At 34.9% G+C, this 19,879-nt stretch overlaps 1 protein-coding gene across 8 annotated transcripts in view; it reads right to left on the bottom strand.

The window, feature by feature from the left end:
- Window positions 1-3,707, bottom strand: part of LOC131079412 (protein TPX2) — an 82,850-nt gene extending 79,143 nt beyond the window's left edge. For 3 of the 8 annotated variants that reach the window (XM_059207134.1, XM_059207132.1, XM_059207138.1), the window contains exon 1: window positions 3,359-3,706. The gene's annotated coding sequence lies outside the window, so the exon portion shown is untranslated. Of the gene's footprint in view, window positions 1-2,323; window positions 2,537-3,358 lie in introns of those variants that run through there. The other 5 variants (XM_059207136.1, XM_059207137.1, XM_059207135.1 and 2 more) reach the window with 4 other exon arrangements.
- Window positions 3,708-19,879: the final 16,172 nt, after the last annotated feature.

Below are 19,879 nucleotides of genomic sequence, written 5' to 3'. Positions count from 1 at the left end.
ATCTACACACATGATTCTATGCCCTAGTAGTCCATGCCATGAATAGGTCTAAGGTTTTTAAGATTGTTAGTGTTTTTTTATAATAGTAAAAATAGGCTTAGTCATTCCTCCAGGCTTTAGAATGTAAACAATAAGCCTAGTTTTAGAAACTTCCTCTATTTTTGGCTCTCTTCAATTTTCATGCCCAAAAGTATATTCAAGTTATATAAGTGTACAGGTTAAGAAAACATCCAGAAACTTTCACTACCATTCGTTTAAAATTTCTAGCCCTGCAATTTTATTCACATTATTGAACCACACAAATTTAGGTTGATTTACAGAAACTTCTTCTATTTATGATTCTTGTCAATTATCTTCACTGTGTTTTTTAAGAATTTAAAATGTACAAATTTAAACTAGATTTTGAAAAAATCATCTCTTTATGATTCTCTTTAATCTGCATACCTTGCAACATTAACATCAGTACTGATATGTGCAATGCAAGCCAACTTTGAAAAACTTCCTCCATTTTATATTCCCGCTGATTTTCTTGGCCTGCAATTTTATTTAGATTATTGACTTATCTTTTTTACAAGAATTTTTCAATCTTCTTGCCCTGCATTCTTATTTACACTATTGAAATGCAAAAATCTAAGTTAGGATTTATTTCTGCTCCAGTTATCTGTGTAGAGTTTCAACTTTAAATGGTGAAGTCACATTAATGAAATTTCCAATTCTTATTCACAGAACTCTGAAATTTAAGTATTGATGTTACAAAATAATTTCAAATAAACACAAATAAGACGTGTATTTGGTGAAGTCACAAAATGCACAAATTTAAGCTACGGCTTTTGTTGGTTCCATTCTCAGCTTAGAGTTAATCTGAGAATATCAGAATTTTGAAATTGAAGAACTAATGCTATAAAAAAATCCTAAATAGAGATGAAGAGAGCACTTGCATGGCGACAAAAGTAACAATTCTTATTTCCAAAATTTTCTCAAATTTCAATTCTCTCCAGTGTCTTTGCCCAGTAAATTTATTTACACATGTCCAACTATAAGACAACTTCAACAAACTTCTTTTATATACTATTCTTTTCACTTCCTTGCGCTGGAAATATCTGTTCATTGTTGATGTGTAATTTTTAAATAACTTACAAAAACTTCCTCAATATAGTATTTTCTTTTTTTTTCTTGCCCTGCAATTCTATTTACATCATTGAGATACACAAATATAAGCTAAATTTTCAGAAACATATGCTATCAATAATCAGAAACTTCCTCCCTTTACACTATATTTAAGTCTTCTTTCACAGAAGTTCCCTTTAGCCTTTATAGAAATTTAAGCTAATTTCTAGAACCTCTCTAAATACAATAATTTTCAATCTTCTTTTGGCACTTTTATTTACACTATCAAGAAATGCATAACATTAAGCTAAGGTTCCTTTTTCCCAATTTGGCACTCAGTGTCTCAGATGGAAATGGCAAAACTCTTAAAAATTAAAGAATTAATACTATGAATTCCAACAATATTTAGTATTTTCTTCAAATTTCTTGCCCTGCATTATACTTACAGTTTTGAAATCTGCAAATTGAAGCTAATTTCAGGAAACTTCATCTCTTTATATTTCCTTACAATATACAAGAATTGCAGCTTTATTTACAGTATTGATATGTGCAAAATTGAGTTAACTTCAATAAACTTCATCATTTAACACACTTCAATTGTTTTGGTGGCAATTTATTTCTCATAAACGATGACTTCAATTCATTTTGAAATCCTTCCAAATTTTCTTGCCCTTGAATTATACTTCACTGAATTTTACAAATATAAGCCAGGGTTTTCTGGCCCAATTTTCCTCCTCATGTTTCAAATAAAAGCAAGAACTATGGCATTCAAGAACAAAAACTATGTCTAATGTGATGAGCTCAAGTGGTCAAAATATTAGAGGCTTCCGAAGTAGTTCCCCAAATTCAAATCCCCAAGAGACATGATGAAGTGTTGAAACTGGTAAAGGTAAAGATAGGGTTTTTAGTCAATGCCAAGCAAAACACATCTTTGGTGTATAAGAGCCCCCTTGTGAGATTCTTTCTTCATTGACCTTATATATTGTTCAACGAGGTGTTCGTGCACTACTGTCCTTCCCGTCTGAACCTATGCCTCGATGGTCTACACGAGCTTTCACCATGAAGCTCAGTCGTGCTTAACTAGCATATCTAACCCGACGGGATTGACATGCCAAACTGACGTTGATGGATGAAACAAAAAAATGGCGTATGAAATTCCCCTTGTGGGATTGTTTTCTCGGTTCCCTTAAATATTTGTTCGACAGGGTATACATACCTTACTACCTCCATATTTGAACTCATGCCTCCTCCATGAAATACGCAGGCCTTCATAATGAGGCCAATTCACATTGAACAGCCATGTTAAACTTGCTGAGCATAGCATAACCCAATAGACAAGGTGGGATGCAAATCCCTTGAAGAGGTATACTGACATCTAAGCTAAGATCACCACGCAAGAAGATTTTAGCAAATGTAGAAAATTGAGTTGTGATGTTCCACGATTCATGATTTCGAGCTATAATGTGTGATTTGCAACAACATTTTGGACTTCAAGAGCTAAGATTTCCAGCCGTAAGTAATGGATTTCAATTATAAAACTTTTAATTTTCAACAACAAATTATTATTTTCAATGACTCATTATTTTGATAATAAGTAATAAGCTATTGTCTTTAATTTTGATTTTCTACAATTATTATCACAAATTTTTACAGCAAATTGTTATTTTCATAAACCAGAGCTATTGTTTTGAGCAATAATGTGTAAGTTTCTTTGAAGATTGTGATTTTCCCACACTTTATTTTCAAAAACTAAGCTACTGCTTTGAACAATATCTCATAATTTTTAAAAATATTTTACAAAATTTAATAACAAATTATTATTTTCAGAAACTAAAGTTATTATAAGAAACAACAAATTATGATTTTCAACAATAACTCCAATTTTAGATTAATTACTATTTTTGAAAAATAAAAAAAATCCTACATTTTTAAATAATAATTTGTAATTTTCAAAGATTACTTAAAAATCGAACAAAATAATACTTTCAGTAACAAGAGAGACATGGTAAAAATTTATAAACTTCAACAACAAACCCTTACTTTCAAAAATCAAAGTTAAAACAACAATACGTCATGTTTTTCAACAATAACTCATGATTTTTAACAGATTATTATTTTCCATGAACCAAAGCTCTGTACGGATTTGAACAAAAGTATACTATTTCCAGAAAAAAAAATTGCAGAACCATAGTTTGAACAATAATATATGACTTTCTATCAATAATTTATTTTAGAAAAATAGAAAGCTTACTTGATTGACCATATGTTAAAGCCGAAAAAGATCAGTGCTGCGCCTGCGCGGTATCCTCCTCTGTTTCCTCTTCTTCGAAAATGCAATAACGCGGAACAGAAAATCCAGTAAAAATTTCAAAGCGCTGCTCGTCTGCCATTGTTTAAAACCTCAAAGCTATCGAAATCCAGAGATTAAAGACGGCAAATTTCGTGTTCATTCCCGCGTCAAATGAAAGGCTCATGGTACGTACAGTAGCGTGTATGTATTATTTTCTCCGCCACCTTGATGAGGAAACGTTCCGTTGCTTTTTACGGCGTTATGAATGCCCTTCTACTACTCGGATTAGGATTTGACTCTCTTTATGGGCAAAACGGAAGTAGGTACGTACCTTAATTCTTTCCAATTATGCCAATTGAAGGAATTTAATTACTTTTATCATTATTTTTAATTGTTTGAAGTGGGTTATGATTTTTATGATTAATATTTTTTATTCTTATTTTAGGCGGGATTTTTTCCCCTGTTTTTTATTGATCAGCATCGTGTGGTCCGTTTTTCAAAACGATATATATGAATTTATTTATTTATTTTTAATAAAGTTCATCTTGTTTCTTTTAATTGGTTGTTGTTTATTTTTATAAATATGGTTTTTTAAATTGTGTATTAAGATGTTATATGAAAGTTGTAGGTTTGTTAGGTTTCTAGAGGTTTATAGGAGAGTTTATCTTGTTTTGAGTGATGTCATAAGGTAATTTTTGAGTGAAGCTCCAAGTCGTTGTGCTCCTATCCATTCTCCTTCATTAAAAACAATAATGTTATATAGAAAGATAAAGTGTAATATATTATAAAAATCTAGCACACATTACAAATATATTTAGGATATTAAATTCATTTAAAAATAATCTATTAAAGATTGAGATAGTTGTTGGCATTGTGTTGTCATTGATGTCAACCGGTATAGCATGGCAACTGGTGTGAGAGATTGTTAATATAACTGTCATTGATGTCAACTGGATTGTGTGGTCATTGGAGACATAAGTTGAGATGTTGACTGGTGAGGAAGTATTGGAGACCGGTATGGTATGACTACCTGTGAGTGATGTGTTGCTAGTGTATGGTTGCCAACCGATATACATGGTGACCAGATGCAGGTTGAGCTAATGAAGAAAGTCATACAACCGGTATGCAGCTGGATGTCTTACTGCAGGATTCTCACTTGATAGAGATGCTATCACAGGATGAAGAGAAGACTGATAGAAAGTGTGTTGCCTTAAATAGCTAGAAAGACATATGGAAGTCTACCGGGTTATGTGTTGAAGATATATCTGCTCAATGAAAGCAATGTCATATCAGTGCTATTTCGGAAGCAGATGACAAGGATCCACTCCCACCGGTAAGTGGAGGTTATCCCCCAACATGCATTGAATGCATTATAACTCTTCGGGATAGGTTTGTCAAGAAGTTAAAGGCAGGAGATTGAAGGCTCACATCAGATGAACCAGTGAATCACAAAGATGCCTCAGGTGCATGAAGTCAGAGATGTGCACCGGATCAGCTAGGGTTGGCAAGTGACAACAAAGGAAGAGTAAAGAAGTGATGGGTTTGTCATTTTGACAAACCGGTTAAGATGTTGTTCGGGCTGATGAAGATGAAGGTAGAGTTGAGTAGCTGAAAACAGAGAGTGCAACCGGAATGCAAATGTAGACAGATAGAGACTGTTGAATATTGATGACATGGTGTCATCAAGGTGGTTATTGGTAAGTATGTCCACTGGTAAGCTAACAAAGTGTGGAAGTGAAAGCCTCCTATCTGATGAAGATGAGCATGTGGTGGATTGGTATGTTTGGTGACCGGTTAAGGTGTTCCACCGGCAGAACAACAAGTGCGGCCTTGAAGGTTGATCGGTTGGGGTATAACCGACAAGGTTAGTGAATCAATAGATGAACACTGATATTGTGTGTTGTGGTCAGTGATAGAGTCTAAACCGATATGGTGACTAAGCTGAGGTGCATGTTGACAGAGACGCCACGTGGAGTCCAAGTGTCAAACAAATGGATCATGCATTGTCGGTGAGGTAGTTGGTGATTGGTCGACATTAATGTTGATGGCGTAAATCACGGGTCAAGAGCATAAGGATGTGTCTCGAGACTGATCAGAGGAAAGAGATCTAGTTTGTTGGCATCATGATCAATGCAATATGTCTAGGCGTAGGTCAGGGTAGGTGAAGCTAACTACATGATCGCTTCATCTTGGTTGACAAGTGCAGACCGACAAAGAAGCCATGTTTGCTAAATATGGCAAACGTGTTTTGGAAGCAGTGTGAATGGCAGTGATGGGTGATCGGTTGTAGGTTGACTATCTCAGAGAAGAGATCCGATATGATTTGATACGCCTCGTGGCTGATGAAGGAACCCTGGTGCACCAAAGGTTTGAATGTCCATTTGAATGTAGAAGTATAAATATGCAGTTCGAAGACCAAAGTTGGTGTTGTTGCACGAGAGAGTGACCCCTGTGAAGTGAGTGCAATCAGAGTGTTAGTCAGTCAAAGAGCCCATCGACAATCACAGAGATGATTGAGTGCTTGAGAGAGAACCGATAAGAAGAGTTCAACCGGAAAGAGTAAGGCAACCGATGAACTGTCATTGAGCCTGACAGTGGTGTGAACCAGTAAGAGGACAGCTACAATGAGCAAAGCAAAGCAAAGAGAAGGTGAGAAGAGGTAGAGGATGAACCGACGAGAGTGTCAGAGAAGATAAGGCACAACAGAGATTAAGCAGAGGAGAGATTAGAACCGACAGAGTATCGGGAGGGAAGAAGTGGAAACTAAACCTATAAGGTTGCAGCAGAGAGGAAAGAAGAACAAAGAACTGGTTAAGTAGAGAACAGAGCAGGGCTGAACCAAGAGAGAGATTGCAAAGGTTACATAACTCATTTGTAACTAGGAGATTACTTTTGCATTGTTTACAATTTTTGGAATCACTGAGTTGGAGCTCGGTGCAGGGGTTCGTGCTCCTTGGGTTGGTGCCCTAAACTTTGTAATACAATGTTTATTGTGAGGTTGGATTGGAGCAGTAGACTCCAACAACATTTCTCACAGAGGTTTTTCCCATGTTGGGTTTTCCTCATACATCCATTGTTATATGATGTTCCTTTTGTGTGTGCTTGCATTTGAATCCTCTCCCTATCTCACTGGTACATCCACCTTGTGTTAGATTTGCTAATCGGTACACATAGTCAAGGTGTAATAAGGATTAAGTTTGGAAATCACTGATTCACCCCCCTCTCAGTGACATCTTGTGTTCAACAATATTTTATTTACTACTATTGGGATTTAAGCTGTGAATATGAAAATTTTGCTGGAGTCTAGTCCTATTATGTATTAAGTCTCATTTTTTCCATCACCTATAATGGATTTGTCCCTTGGTCAAATTGCGTAGATGTTGTTCATCATCATCCCCCATGTTCTTATAAGTTGTTAGAAGTTGTGAAAATTAAAAAAAGTTCAAAGTTTGAGTGTTTTGGTCATTTTATGCATTTTTTGTGGAGTTGTAGAGTTCTAGTGGACTAGAGCATTTTTTATTTATCCAACCACTTATCCTAATTGTTGCACTCGAATGAAAAATTCATAGATTTTGTTGAGTCCTTTCTTCTCTTTATTTCCTTCATTCCATTAGTTTGCAAGATTTTAATAAACACTAAAATTTTAATTTATTTGTCCTAACCTCAAGTCCTCTCTCGCATCCCCACATCCTCCCTTACACTTGCTCATTTTCTCATTTTCCTGTTACAAAGTTGTGGAGTTTATTGTGACTTCTTCTTGATCCTTTTTTCATCTCAATTTCTAATTATATGCTCCTAGTTTCTTCAACCTTTGCTTCATTATTCCCCTCTTGCAAACTTTCAAAAATCATCCTGACTTTTTCCAATCCCTATCAACCTCTTGGCCTCGTAACCTATAGTCAAATACGACCTTTCAAATTTCTAGTTTATTTCTCCTTTGTAGACTTGCAAGTTTCCTCTTTTGTTTTCTTTCTACTTCTAGTTCCTTGATTGTTTCCCACATTCCTTTTAGTTCCCCTTTCTTACAAATTTCAATTATGGAGTTTCATTAGACTTCCAAATTTTCATTCCCATTTCCAATTATCATCTCCACTCTTAAAATGAAACTCTACACCCCCTCCATCTATCATTTCCTACTTTTCCTTTGATTTTATTTTATTTTCTATGGACTTTCATACTTCCATTCTAATGTCTCATCTCAACTTCCACTTTTGTATCTAATTCCTACAAAAGTTTCCAATGCTTTTTTCATTCATTTTTTCTTATATAGAGTTCAAGCTAACTTTTAAAATTCTATTTTTTCATCTAAGCATCTCACCATAATCTCTAATTTTGCATCTCTCCCGCGTTTCTCTATACAGTTTCAAAGGACTTTCCAACTTCCTTTGTTATGTCCAATCTTGACCTCTTAGCCCACATCATAACCTCACATTCTCTCATATTCATCTTAACCACTATGTATATCTTCCTACGATGCCATTAATGAACTAATTGCTCCAAGAAAAATTTTCCACCTAAATAACACTATTCATCTCACGGTGCAGATTCTTGTGCATTTTCAATGGTGGGGGATGAAGGCAACCTTGCTACCATTAATGTGATGGTTGAGTTCTAGTTGATGATGGTCCTCATGTATGTTCCAAATATCAAATTTATTTCATTTAAAGGCTCAGTAATTTTTACATTTGCATATAGCTATAATTATCAAATTTTGTCTAAGGTTTCAATTCTTGTAATTCTAGTCATTTACAAAGCCAACATTTTATAAAGCATAAAGAGAGTTATTTTGTAACTAAATGTCTCCTTGGCCATTTGTAGATATTTAGGGGAACTTATATGTAATGATTTACAATAGCATTCTAGCAGAGCATTTTGTCTTGCAACATTTGTTGGTATGAAATTAATACGGATTTGATAAATGTCATGTAATATTTTAAGTCATTTAAAGCATTGTTTGTAACGATTCTTCATTATTGCATATTGATTTTTGGATTTTGATAAGGGGTTATTTAGTATGATTTTTGGAGGCAGACTCGAGCAGATGAATTCTATGCCTTGCGTCAGTATGGGATGACAGTAGACCAGTATGAGCACAGGTTCTATGAGCTCAAACAGTATGTCGGGATTGGTAATGACGAAGCTATGCTTGTCCAATATTTCTTGAGGGGGTTGAATGACTACATTAGTGGAGGAGTGAGGGTGTTTGAGCCACCTTCAGTTGAGATAGCCATGGCAAAAGCCAGATTAGTTGAATTGAACCTTAGTCGTGCACTTGGTGGTTAGCCATGTGTGCAGATAGGGAATGCACCTTCTAGTGGGAATAGAGCTCAGGGAAATCATTCTCAGTCAACTACACTGTTTAGGACTCCTCAGACACCCGCTAAGGGTGGACAACCTCAGCAACAACAACAACCGTCGAAATCGAAACAATTTTAGGGCCCTTTAGGGCAGTCCTCGTAGAGTGAATCTCATACCCCTAGCCAAGGAAGTTTCCAACAGTCTAGTGGGCCAACATGTAATAGAGGACCAGGTAGAGGAGCTTGCTTCTCTTGTGGACAGTTTGGTCACAAAGTCGCGCAATGCCCTGAGCGTTTCCACGATACAGGTAGTTACAGGCCAACAACATCAGAGCCTACAGTGGGAGATGTAGGGAGATCCCATAGAGTGTTTACAACGGTGGATGACCACCAAGCTGATCCTCGGGGGTCACACCATCGACCAGGTAAGGGTCCTATGGGACCCAAATGATAAGACCTCGGCGACTTGGGAGGATGCAGCGAAGATGAGAGAGCTGTATTATTATTTGTTTTAGGCTTCCAGGAGTAAGCCTAGTTTTGGGGGGAGAATGTAGTACCCCTACTCATTTGAACTCATTAGACTCGTACTTTATTATTGTTTGTTTTCAGTGGATACATTACCATGATGTGTTATTCAGACTTATATGACATTATTTCATGCTTTATCTGGATATGAGATGCATAACTTATTTGCAGTATTTCAGTACTTGTGATTTATGGCATTTTTATGGATTATTGCTATGTACTGACACTTTACTTTATTTATGCAATGTGAAATTATATATTGCGTGTTTGCAAGTGTATTGGATGCAAGGGGACAATTTTCCTTCACTCATTTTGGTGAGGCAGGGAACGTCGCGATTCTCCTTCATCAGTGTGTATGTTGTGTCTTTTATATTGTATATATACATGTGTGGTTCGGTGATGCAGGATATTGCAAGTACAAGTACCGGGTAGGTACAGGGTATCGTCTCCACCTGGCTTCACAGGTCTGAGCGTGCCTTATATTTTTTCGATGGAAGTGGAGGAGATAATAGTTGACCCTATTTTATTCAGTTACACTCGTGTGAGTGTCGTCAGTTGGTCGTCCTGTCAGTTTGTTTGGCCTTCATATTTTGTCGTTTGACCTTCTTATGAGTCTTTGCTTTGATTTGCTCAGTTGTGTGTTTAGTGGATTTAATTAATTAATTAAATTTATGGTATTATCTCATAGTTGAATTGTTTATGCATTGAGATTATAAATTTAGTTAATTAAAAGAAATTATTAAATTAAGTTGCAAGCTGCATGATATTAGAAATATATTTTTATTAAAGTTTTTGTGGAAAAATAAATTAATTTAATTGTATTTATTATTTCCTAGAATTATAAATAAATAAGAGAATAAAAGAATAAAGAAATAAATGAATAAAAGAATTAATTTCTTTATTTAGAAAATTAATTAATTTGCATGAGAAAAGAAAAGAAGGAATAATGATTTTTAATTATTGCATGTTAGCTTATCTTTTGTTATAAAATTAGAAAAGAAAAGAAAATTATTATTTTTATTCTAAATTTAGGTTTTTGAGAAAAAAACTATTCAACCTAGAATTTTGGTTTAAATAGGGAATAGGTCTTTTTAGGTGAAGAAATTTATTGGAAGCTTATTGAAAAGATTAGGGCTCTTCTACAAATTTCTTCTAGGAAACCTATGGGTTTTTAGAAAAAAATTATTTTTTTCTTTGAATGATGTGTGTGTAAATTATTTGTCAGTTTCAAAACCCTCTTTTGGTTAATTCAGGTTTTGATTTAAAATTCTCGCTTGATGTTAATTTTCTAGTTTATGGGAGTAATTTAATTTTGAGAATATTAGGAAAATTATTATGAAAAAATTATTCTCTCTTGTTTTATTTGTTCTGATAGTCCTTTAAATAAATCTCGGGGAAATTAGTTGATTTCTTTAGAAATAAATTTAATTGTGAATTAAATTTATTGGATTATCTAATTTTAAAAAAAAATGTAATTGAAATAAAATTCTGTGAATGAATTTTATTGAATTGGAAATTTTATTTCTATGTAAATTATGTCAAAGGGGTTTAAATGAATTTGGAAATTATTTACATGTTTTAAAAAAATAATAAATAAATCAAAATAAATAAATAAATAAATAAAATATATAAATGTTTGGGTAGCGGCTACCTACGGTAGCATCCGCTACCGGCGGTAGTACACAGTACTACCGACAGCAGTAGTGCTACCGATGGTAGCATAGGCTACCGTGCTAAGGCCGAAATATTAATGTTTTTTTTTAATTATTCTTTTACCCCCATGGGTACTGTGACGTGGTTATTTCGGGTTCCGTGCCCAGGGGTTGGGTAAACAGAATAATTTATGTGTTATATATATGTGTGTGTGTGTGTGTTTTCTTATGGTGGTTATTATATTATTTTACTGTTATTTAAATACTGGTTATGAGTTGATATATATAAATTTATAATATAATTATAAGTATATATATATATATATATTATATATATATATATATATATATATATAAGGATTTAATAAGGATTATATTCGTAGTGATTTTATTCATTATGTAAAAAAATTACTAGTAAGATCTTTTATAAATTTAGATTGGATGAAGGAAATATTGTCTAAAGGATTTTTTTTAATGGTGAATTGATTTATGTGTATTTTTATTAAATGATTAAGATATAATATTTTTTTAAAATTAATCATTATTAATATAGTTAATATTTAATTTGATTATAATCATTAAAAAATATATATTCAATTTGATTATATTCAAAATAAATTTGTCAAAATATAAAAATTATTTATTTATTATAGTCTTTAAGTAAATAAAATATTATATTTTAGAAACTATTTTGAAAGAAAATAATTTTAATATAATGATGGTGAAGACTTGTTTGTTTGAAATTTTTGATATTTATATATATATATATATATATATATATATATATATGCATACAATTATATTATAGTTATAAAATCGGTTTATAGTTGAATTTTTTCAGAAAAGCTTATAATTTTTAGAATTGATAATTAATTTGAAAATGCATTAGGAGAATTATTTCTATTTAACTTATTGGACAAATGGCAAAATTGATTTCTTTGTATTAAATAGTTGTACTTTCTTATTATCTGGAAAATCTTTAATTGTAAGTTAATTATGCTTTGTCTGTTTTAAGAAAAGATTGCCTGTATTAGGATCTTGTGTAAATGGTGTTTGCGATCAAGCTTAATTTCATTGCAATTCTGGTTGAGTTGTCATTGTGTCCTATGTTATTATATCTCCTTGGTCAGGTGTTGTTGTATAACCTTATTGATGTGAGTCATTGTGTGTGTTTGTCCAAATGGTCAATCTTGGGTTAGTGATTATGTATCCTTCACCTGTGCTTTGTTAGGATTGGTTATGGTTGTCTATTTTGCCATAGAGTTCTCGTAGAGAGAGACATTTCCTGTTAGTGTCCTATGAGAGAGAGTGGCTTTCGAGCGGGGGTCGTGCCCGAAGTGGATGACAGGATAACCCGTCGAAAGTCAGTTAAAAAGTGATAACCTAATAATTGATTAGGGGGTGGGTAGAATAAATCTCATAATGCTATGAGAAGGCCTGGAATGGCAAACTTACCACCTTGTCTTCACGAAAGGATTGGTAGGGTCCACATGAGACTTAGTTGGAACCGGAGGCTCGGGAGAGGTTACCAGGATAAACCCAGGATGGGGGTCGGGACCTATGGAGGCTATACCATGGTATCCACTGTAAGACATGCGATGACACTCTCTCCTTAGAGTCACTAGTGTTTTGTGAGTTGAGTTACATGGATGTTTGCAGAGTCTTGTAGTCATTTCGTACTTGTCTTACTTTGCTTTCTTGAGGGTTTTCTACTATCTCCTTGCACGGTGGGGTGGTTCCATTTCGGGATCACATGGTCGAGTGGTAGCACCACTTCCCATCGGATGTTCTAGATTGTATCTTCAGGCGAGGAAAGGCTTCACTGGTGTTCTTGGTTCATGGTTCATGTACCAGCTCTTGTTCGAGATCATTGTTCAGTTGAGACCTTGTGGTCATTGTATCAAACTTTTATGTAACCTTGATATTGTAGCTTTGTAATCTGTGGCATTGTTGGAAGCCATGTATTTATGGATATTGTAATAGTATGTCAGTGGAATGTATGTTATTTCAGTTGCTTTGATCTTATGTTAAAATGTTTTATGGAAATTGGATACATTGGAATACTTTCATTTCTTCATTATGGAATTTAGATGTATGTGTAGTTTTAAACTTAAGCATTTAATTTATCTAATTAAATGGACAATTGGATTAACTGTGGTGTTAATATATTCTACGAATTAATCTTCGTTGGTAACCCTTAGGAAATCATATGTTAGACTTTCGTTGTGTTATTAGTCATGCAATGGTTATAATTAATGCACTTAATCTTTAAAAAAATATATTATTTCACCCTTTAGTTGCCTAGTTGTGTTGTTTTCCTTTAGGGTTCCTGGCGGGGCATTACACCTACCTTGTCGGTTTTTGGGAAACTACTAAAAAATCACTCAAAGAAACTTCCAAAACCTTTGTTTATTCAAGTACCATTTTGGAAAAACTTTTTGATCCACTAGGGTAGGCAGTCTAGTCTGCCCATACTGGTATGGATCCCAAAAATGACACTTTTGAGGGTTTAGGAGTTAGCAGACTTCTTCAAAAGTTTTTGATGGCTTCTACACCCTGTCACACCTCTACCTCTTCATTGATACTTTGTCCTACATCACACTTCCATTCCAAACACTAAACATTCACAACTACTCATCCATGCAAGCAAATACAACATTTTCAATCATTTTCTTAACCGGGCTATGACAAAGCTCGCCTAGGAAATGATGGCAAGTTGCTTCCCAACAACTTCCAGACCATTATAAATCATATATAAACTTTACAATTGTTCCATGACTTGAATCCCAAGGGTAATTGAGAAAAAATCATGGGATTTCAAGTTGGAACCATGACTGGGCTCTTGAACCCTTGCTCAGACTGAGAGCAGTACAATAAGAGACAATTTATAAACACACCTCAAACTTGCACTAAGGAAAGATTAAAACACCTCTTGAGAAATAAAATATCATAGACAATACTACCATGAAATAATAGTAGCAAGATCAATCCATTGTGTACAGACTGCTGCTACAAAAATGACAAAATACAAGGCAAAATCTGGAAATTGTCTTCAAATTCTATTCAAACGTGCTCAAAGATATTAAAACCAATGTACAATCATTTTTATAGAATTTTATATTCCATTTTGGTCATAACCAACTCTTCATCGGTTGCCTAACCACCGATTTGCTCAAAAATGCAAAGTTGTTCAAAAAGTTGTCAAGCAACAATGACAACTTTTGCTCAAATGTGCATTTTATGCCTAATGAGGATTTACAAGACATTTTACATCATAATGCAAATTTGTGTCATTTTAGGCTTACAAGGGCTCATAGGCCAAATTTGAGTAAACAAACAACCTAGGTGACAATCATCCTTCAAATGACTATCAAACACGCATGTGGACCTCTAAGTAGTCCATTATTCAAACACTAATCTAAAAGATGGACTATCACACCAAAGTTTTGAAAATGCATCAATAAACTGGTTAAAAGCTAGGTGCTCCTGCACCAAAATGTAATCCCTTCTTCTGATCAATAAAATGGTTGCTACCCCAGGTAGCAATTTGACTAAAAACTTTTTTTACAATGATGGGGTGGTTGATGCAAGGGTATTCAAAAGGGCCTAACGCACAATGTGTCTTTAAGGCCCAACCAATGCAAATACACCACTCCCTAACAATAATCAACCATGAAATAAAGACCATGCAGCTAGTGCTACTCAACCTAATACACAACACAGTCCTAGGACTAATAATTTGAGCCAAACTTACACTCTTATTGGAAAAAAAAAATAGAGTCAACCCTTGAGAATTTAGTTCAGTTGCATGTTATCACATTGTCAGAAGTCAAACCTTATGAACTGGGCCCCTTCAAGCCAACTTGGTAGAATAATAATGATTTATGTAATTATCATAGGATTAAAGATCATAAGACCTCAAATTGTTTTAAGCTCAAGAATCTTATTCAAGATTTAATTGACTAAGGTGAGATAACTATTGAAAATCCTAAGGAAACTTCTAACATCGATCACACTATTTTCAAGAATCTGTTTTAGAACCATGATAAAGGTAAAGCCTCTAGTTTAGGAACTCAACATAATAAGGCTAATTATACCAATGCATCTCATAATAATACCATTAACGACATTAGTCGGGCCAATGAAAGAGTCGCCAACATAACTGTCAAAGGAAAAAGTCCTGATTGTGTCGTAGTCATGCATCTATCCAAGGTAACCCTACAAGGGGAAACATAAACCTCCCAACCCATGAGTCAATATAACTTATTGGATCATCTTAAGAAAAATCTTGCTCAAATATCCATCTTCAAGCTCCTACGCATATTGCCAAATCATAAATTTGTACTAGACAAAACCTTGCGAGATCCAGTAGTGCCCAATGACATAAATGTCAATAAAGTTCAGACCACGGTGAGTCACCTTTCCACCACACCTCAGGTCACACTCACCAAACAAGACCTACCAACCTATAAACGTCTTCAAAATGATCCCATCCATCTCAAAGTCTACATCCATAAACATAAGATTAAAAGAGTCCTGGTAGATGGTGGAGGTAGCCTGAATATTTGCACTTAAAAATTGGTAAAAGCCTTGGGATTCTCTAAGCATAGTGTTGATGTGTCAAAGTGTATAAACATCAAAGGATATGATGATGTAGAGTGCCTCTCTAAAAATATTGTCACTCTCCCCATTAAAGTTCATCCTACTATTTTAGACATTATATGCCAAGTTTTAGACCTTGACCTCGGGTATAACATACTCGTCTGACCATGGATCCATGCCATGCAAGCTAGCCCATCCACATACCACTAGTGTGTCAAATTATCTTATAAAGGCACAATGATCATGATACTAGGGGATCCAAACCCCTTCCAATATTGCAATAAATTAAGAGGCACCACTAAAAATCAAGTACCTATCAATTTAGTATCCAGATCTCTCATCCTTGTCACAATCATCCATTCCATCAACTTCTATGCTTGAGGTTAATATATGAGTTAATGGCAAGGGATGTGGAGAGTACACCTATGTAGAAGCCTTTTGTATAGGTAAATTGCCAATATCACTCAGATCTTATGGGAAACCACAACCAGTACAATGTTGAGAAAAGGTCATCATCCATTGTCTACCCCTAAGTACATTCACTCGATGGGGTGAGCTTAATGAAGAATCCATTGAAGTAGATATATCTAATATTATTTGTAGAGACGAGGAAGACAACCACCTGTTCAATTACCCTTAGAACAATATGGGAAAGGGTTTACTATGCTACAAAGATATGGTTATGATGGTCACAATTGACTAGGTGCACAAGGAAAGGGTGTGGTAGAATTGGTTCTACCTAAAAGAGAACCTGAGAATCAAGGGCTTGGGTATGGATAACCAATTGAGAACTCTTTGAATCAAGGATGGGAAAATTGATAACCAATTCAAAATTCTACAAACCATGAACCCAGGGATGGAAAACCAGTTGTGGGTTCCTCAAGTACTCAATTGTCTCTGAATGAAGATGTTTATGCTACTAATAATGACAATTTAGACGAGAAGAGTTACATTGAGACCAATTCTAATGAATACAAGCAGGACTCACTTAGTAATTCCAACACACCCAAGTTGTTGACAAATCCTAGCAAGGCCATGTCCTTAATGATGATGACACAATCTTCAAAGACGAGGGAATCGATCCCAATTCCTAGCATAGTTACTTTGATACCATTTCTAGTACTTTAACCACCACCCCCACAACCTATATAGATCATGATGATAACATTTGTCTAGTGTACCCAAACCTTAATGATTAGGGCCAACAAAATCCACCATATTTGGGCATATTTGAAAATAATAAAGCAATTGTTGAGTTTTTAGCAATTCAGGAAGGAACACCTTTAGAGAACCATAAATTTGGATTAACCATAGATCTCAATCTTACCACTTACTTCGGAGATTCAAGACCTCCTTCTAGCCAAGAAAATTAAAACACTTGGTCTTTAGGTGAAAATTTCTTCGAGGCATCGGGGGATGGAAGGTTGGGCCCTCTTCCCATAGATCAAAAAAGATCCTTGTTGTTAGTGGAAAAAACATAAAAATTGAACCTAAGTGACAATGAAAAAGTAGGAAAAGTCTACTTTACAAAATCTCTCCAACCAATTGAAAAAGAGAAATTCATCAAGTTCTTTAAAGAGAGACAAATAAACTTTGCATGGTTTTATGTTGACATGCTAGGATAGATCTTGAATTAGTTGTTCATCGCTTACCTCTCATTTTTGGGGCCAAGCCAATAAAGAGGAAGTTAAGGAAAATGCATCCCCAAATTGTCTTGCTTGTCAAAGTAGAGCTAAAAAGTTGATAAATGTGGGTTTTATCAAACCCATAGACTATTCAAAATGGATATCCAATCTTGTACCTATCACCAAGCCAATGGGGGCATTAGAATTTGTACAAACTTTTGGGATCCAAACAAGGCTTGTTTAAGAGATGACTTTCCCCTACCAAACAATGATATGATTGTTGATCGTATTGTCGGATATGAAATGATTTCCCTAAGGGATGGATTCTCTGAATATAACCACCAGAAGATCAACATAAGACCACTTTCACTTGTCCTTGGGGAACATATTGTTGGAATGCCATCCCCTTCTTATTGAAAAATGCTAGAGCAACTTATTAGAGAGTCATGACGACCTTTCTCCGTGATATTATTCACAACATAATGGAAGACCATGTTGATGATTTGTTAGAAAAGTCAACCACACGGAACACTCACCTTGTTGTCTTAGCTAGAATATTCAATAGACTAGAGCAATACAAGGTAAGACTGAACCCAAATAAATATGTATTTAGTGTCACTTTAGGGAAGCTTCTAGGATTCATTGTATCCCGCAAAGGAATTGAAGTGGATCCAACAAAAGTCAAGGTCATCTTGGAAATGTATTTTCCATCCAATCTCAAACTAAGGAGCTTACAAGGTAAACTACAACCTATCAAAAGATTCATAGCTCAATTAGCAGATAAATGCCATTTGTTTCAACATTTGTTTCGAAAAGAGGCGCCTTTCAATTGGATGAGTCAATGTCAACAAGATTTTTAGTGACTCAAGGACTATTTTCTCTCACCTTTACTATTGGTACCTCCCATTCCAAGGAGGCCTTTGTTATTATACATCTCAACCACAACCTCATCTCTGGGAGCTCTCTTGGCTCAATGTGATGCAGAGGGAAAAGAAAGAGCCATATAATACATCAAAAATACATTGGTAGGCTGTGAATTGAATTATACCTCAATAGAGCATGCATGCCTCATAGTCATCTTTTCATCCCAAAAGCTTTGGCATTATATGCTTAGATTGAACCACTCAAGTACCTCCTTAACAAAGTCACTCTCATAGGTAGACTTGCTAAATGGACCATGATCCTTAGTGAATTTGACATAGTGTATGTGGATAGAAAATCCATTGAGGGATAGGTCATCTTAGAATCCCTAATCTAAGCATATCACCGAATATTGTTAGACTTCCCAAATGAATCAGTGTTCATAGAAAATTTCTCCATGAAAATTGAAACTATATTTCAATGGATCATATACCAATCATGAAGTAGGAGTAGGGAATTTGTTCATTACACCTCAAGGTGATGCAATCTCAAAGTCTTATAGATTAAAATTTTCATGCATAAACAACATAACAGAGTATGAAGCTCTCATCATTGACCTCCACACAACAGGTCAACAAAAGATAAAGGATATCCATGTTTATGGTGACTCCTAACTTGTAATAAGACAATTCAATGATGATTATCTCACCAAAGATGATAAGATTCTACCTTACAAATGCATGGTGAATGATTTCAAAAATTATTTTGACAACATCATCTTTGAGCAGATCCCCCAAACCTAAAATAAAGTTTTCGATACAATGGCTATAGTGGGTTTGTTACTTGATATGCCAAACAATGTAACACACTTCAAGTTCTTGGTAGAACAACTCATGATCCCAACTTTTGATATTCCCCCATTTGAATATGTGTGTGAAATTGTTGGTCCTGATTCACCTTGGTAAAAAGACATGTATTCCTACATACATGATTATTACCTTTCTCTTGAGTTTTCCCAAAACCAACGTAAAACCCTATCCGAAAAGCTGCATGTTATGCGATAATCGTTGACACCTTATACCGAAAATGTCTCGATAGAATCCTCTTATGATGTCTTGATTCAACACAAGCACAAACAACTTTACAAGAGGTATAGGAAGGTATCTGTGGAGCTCACTCTAGCAGTCCTACCTTGGCAAAGAATCTCATGCAAACCATATATTATCGACCTACGATGGAAAAAGATGCATACGAGTTTGTATAGAGATGTCAACAATGTCAGATGCATGGGGAATTGATACATGCACCAACTCAAGAATTGTAGCCAATAAGATCTCCATGACCCTTCTCATAATTGGGACTCAAACTCATAGGGAAAACTAATTTGACCTCTTCAAATAGACACAAGTTCATCCTTACTGCCACATAATATTTCACAAAGTGGGTAGAAGAAATTCCACTTACTTATATAACTGGCAAACAAATAGCCAAGTTCTTATTAAAATACATCATATGCTAGTATAGAGTATCCCTATCCATTGTCATAGATAATGGTAACCCTTTTAAGAACCAAGATGTTCATGAACTCTGTGAAAAATTCCATATCCAACACTACCTCACCACACCATACTTTTCCCCAAAACATGGTCACATTAAGGCAACAAACAAAACAATTTTAAAAATACTAAAGAAAGTTGTCAATGATGTTGGTCGTGACTACCATCTCTAGCTAAGTCATGCCTTATGGGCCTACCAAACTTGTGTCTGCACCCCTACCTACGCCACACCCTATTATGTAGGAATCTAAAGCCATATTCCCAATCAAGGTCTGTTGGATATTAGAGTTGTTGGAATGTGTTGTTGTCATTGATGTCAACATATTCTTACGTTGTTGCAATTGCAAAGAATTGGTTTGTTGCA

This window comes from Cryptomeria japonica, chromosome 6 (genome assembly GCF_030272615.1).
Source record: "Cryptomeria japonica chromosome 6, Sugi_1.0, whole genome shotgun sequence".
NCBI classification, from domain to species: Eukaryota; Viridiplantae; Streptophyta; class Pinopsida; order Cupressales; family Cupressaceae; genus Cryptomeria; species Cryptomeria japonica.
Note: the sequence above shows the minus strand (reverse complement) of the source record. Positions and strands in the feature narration are given on the sequence as shown.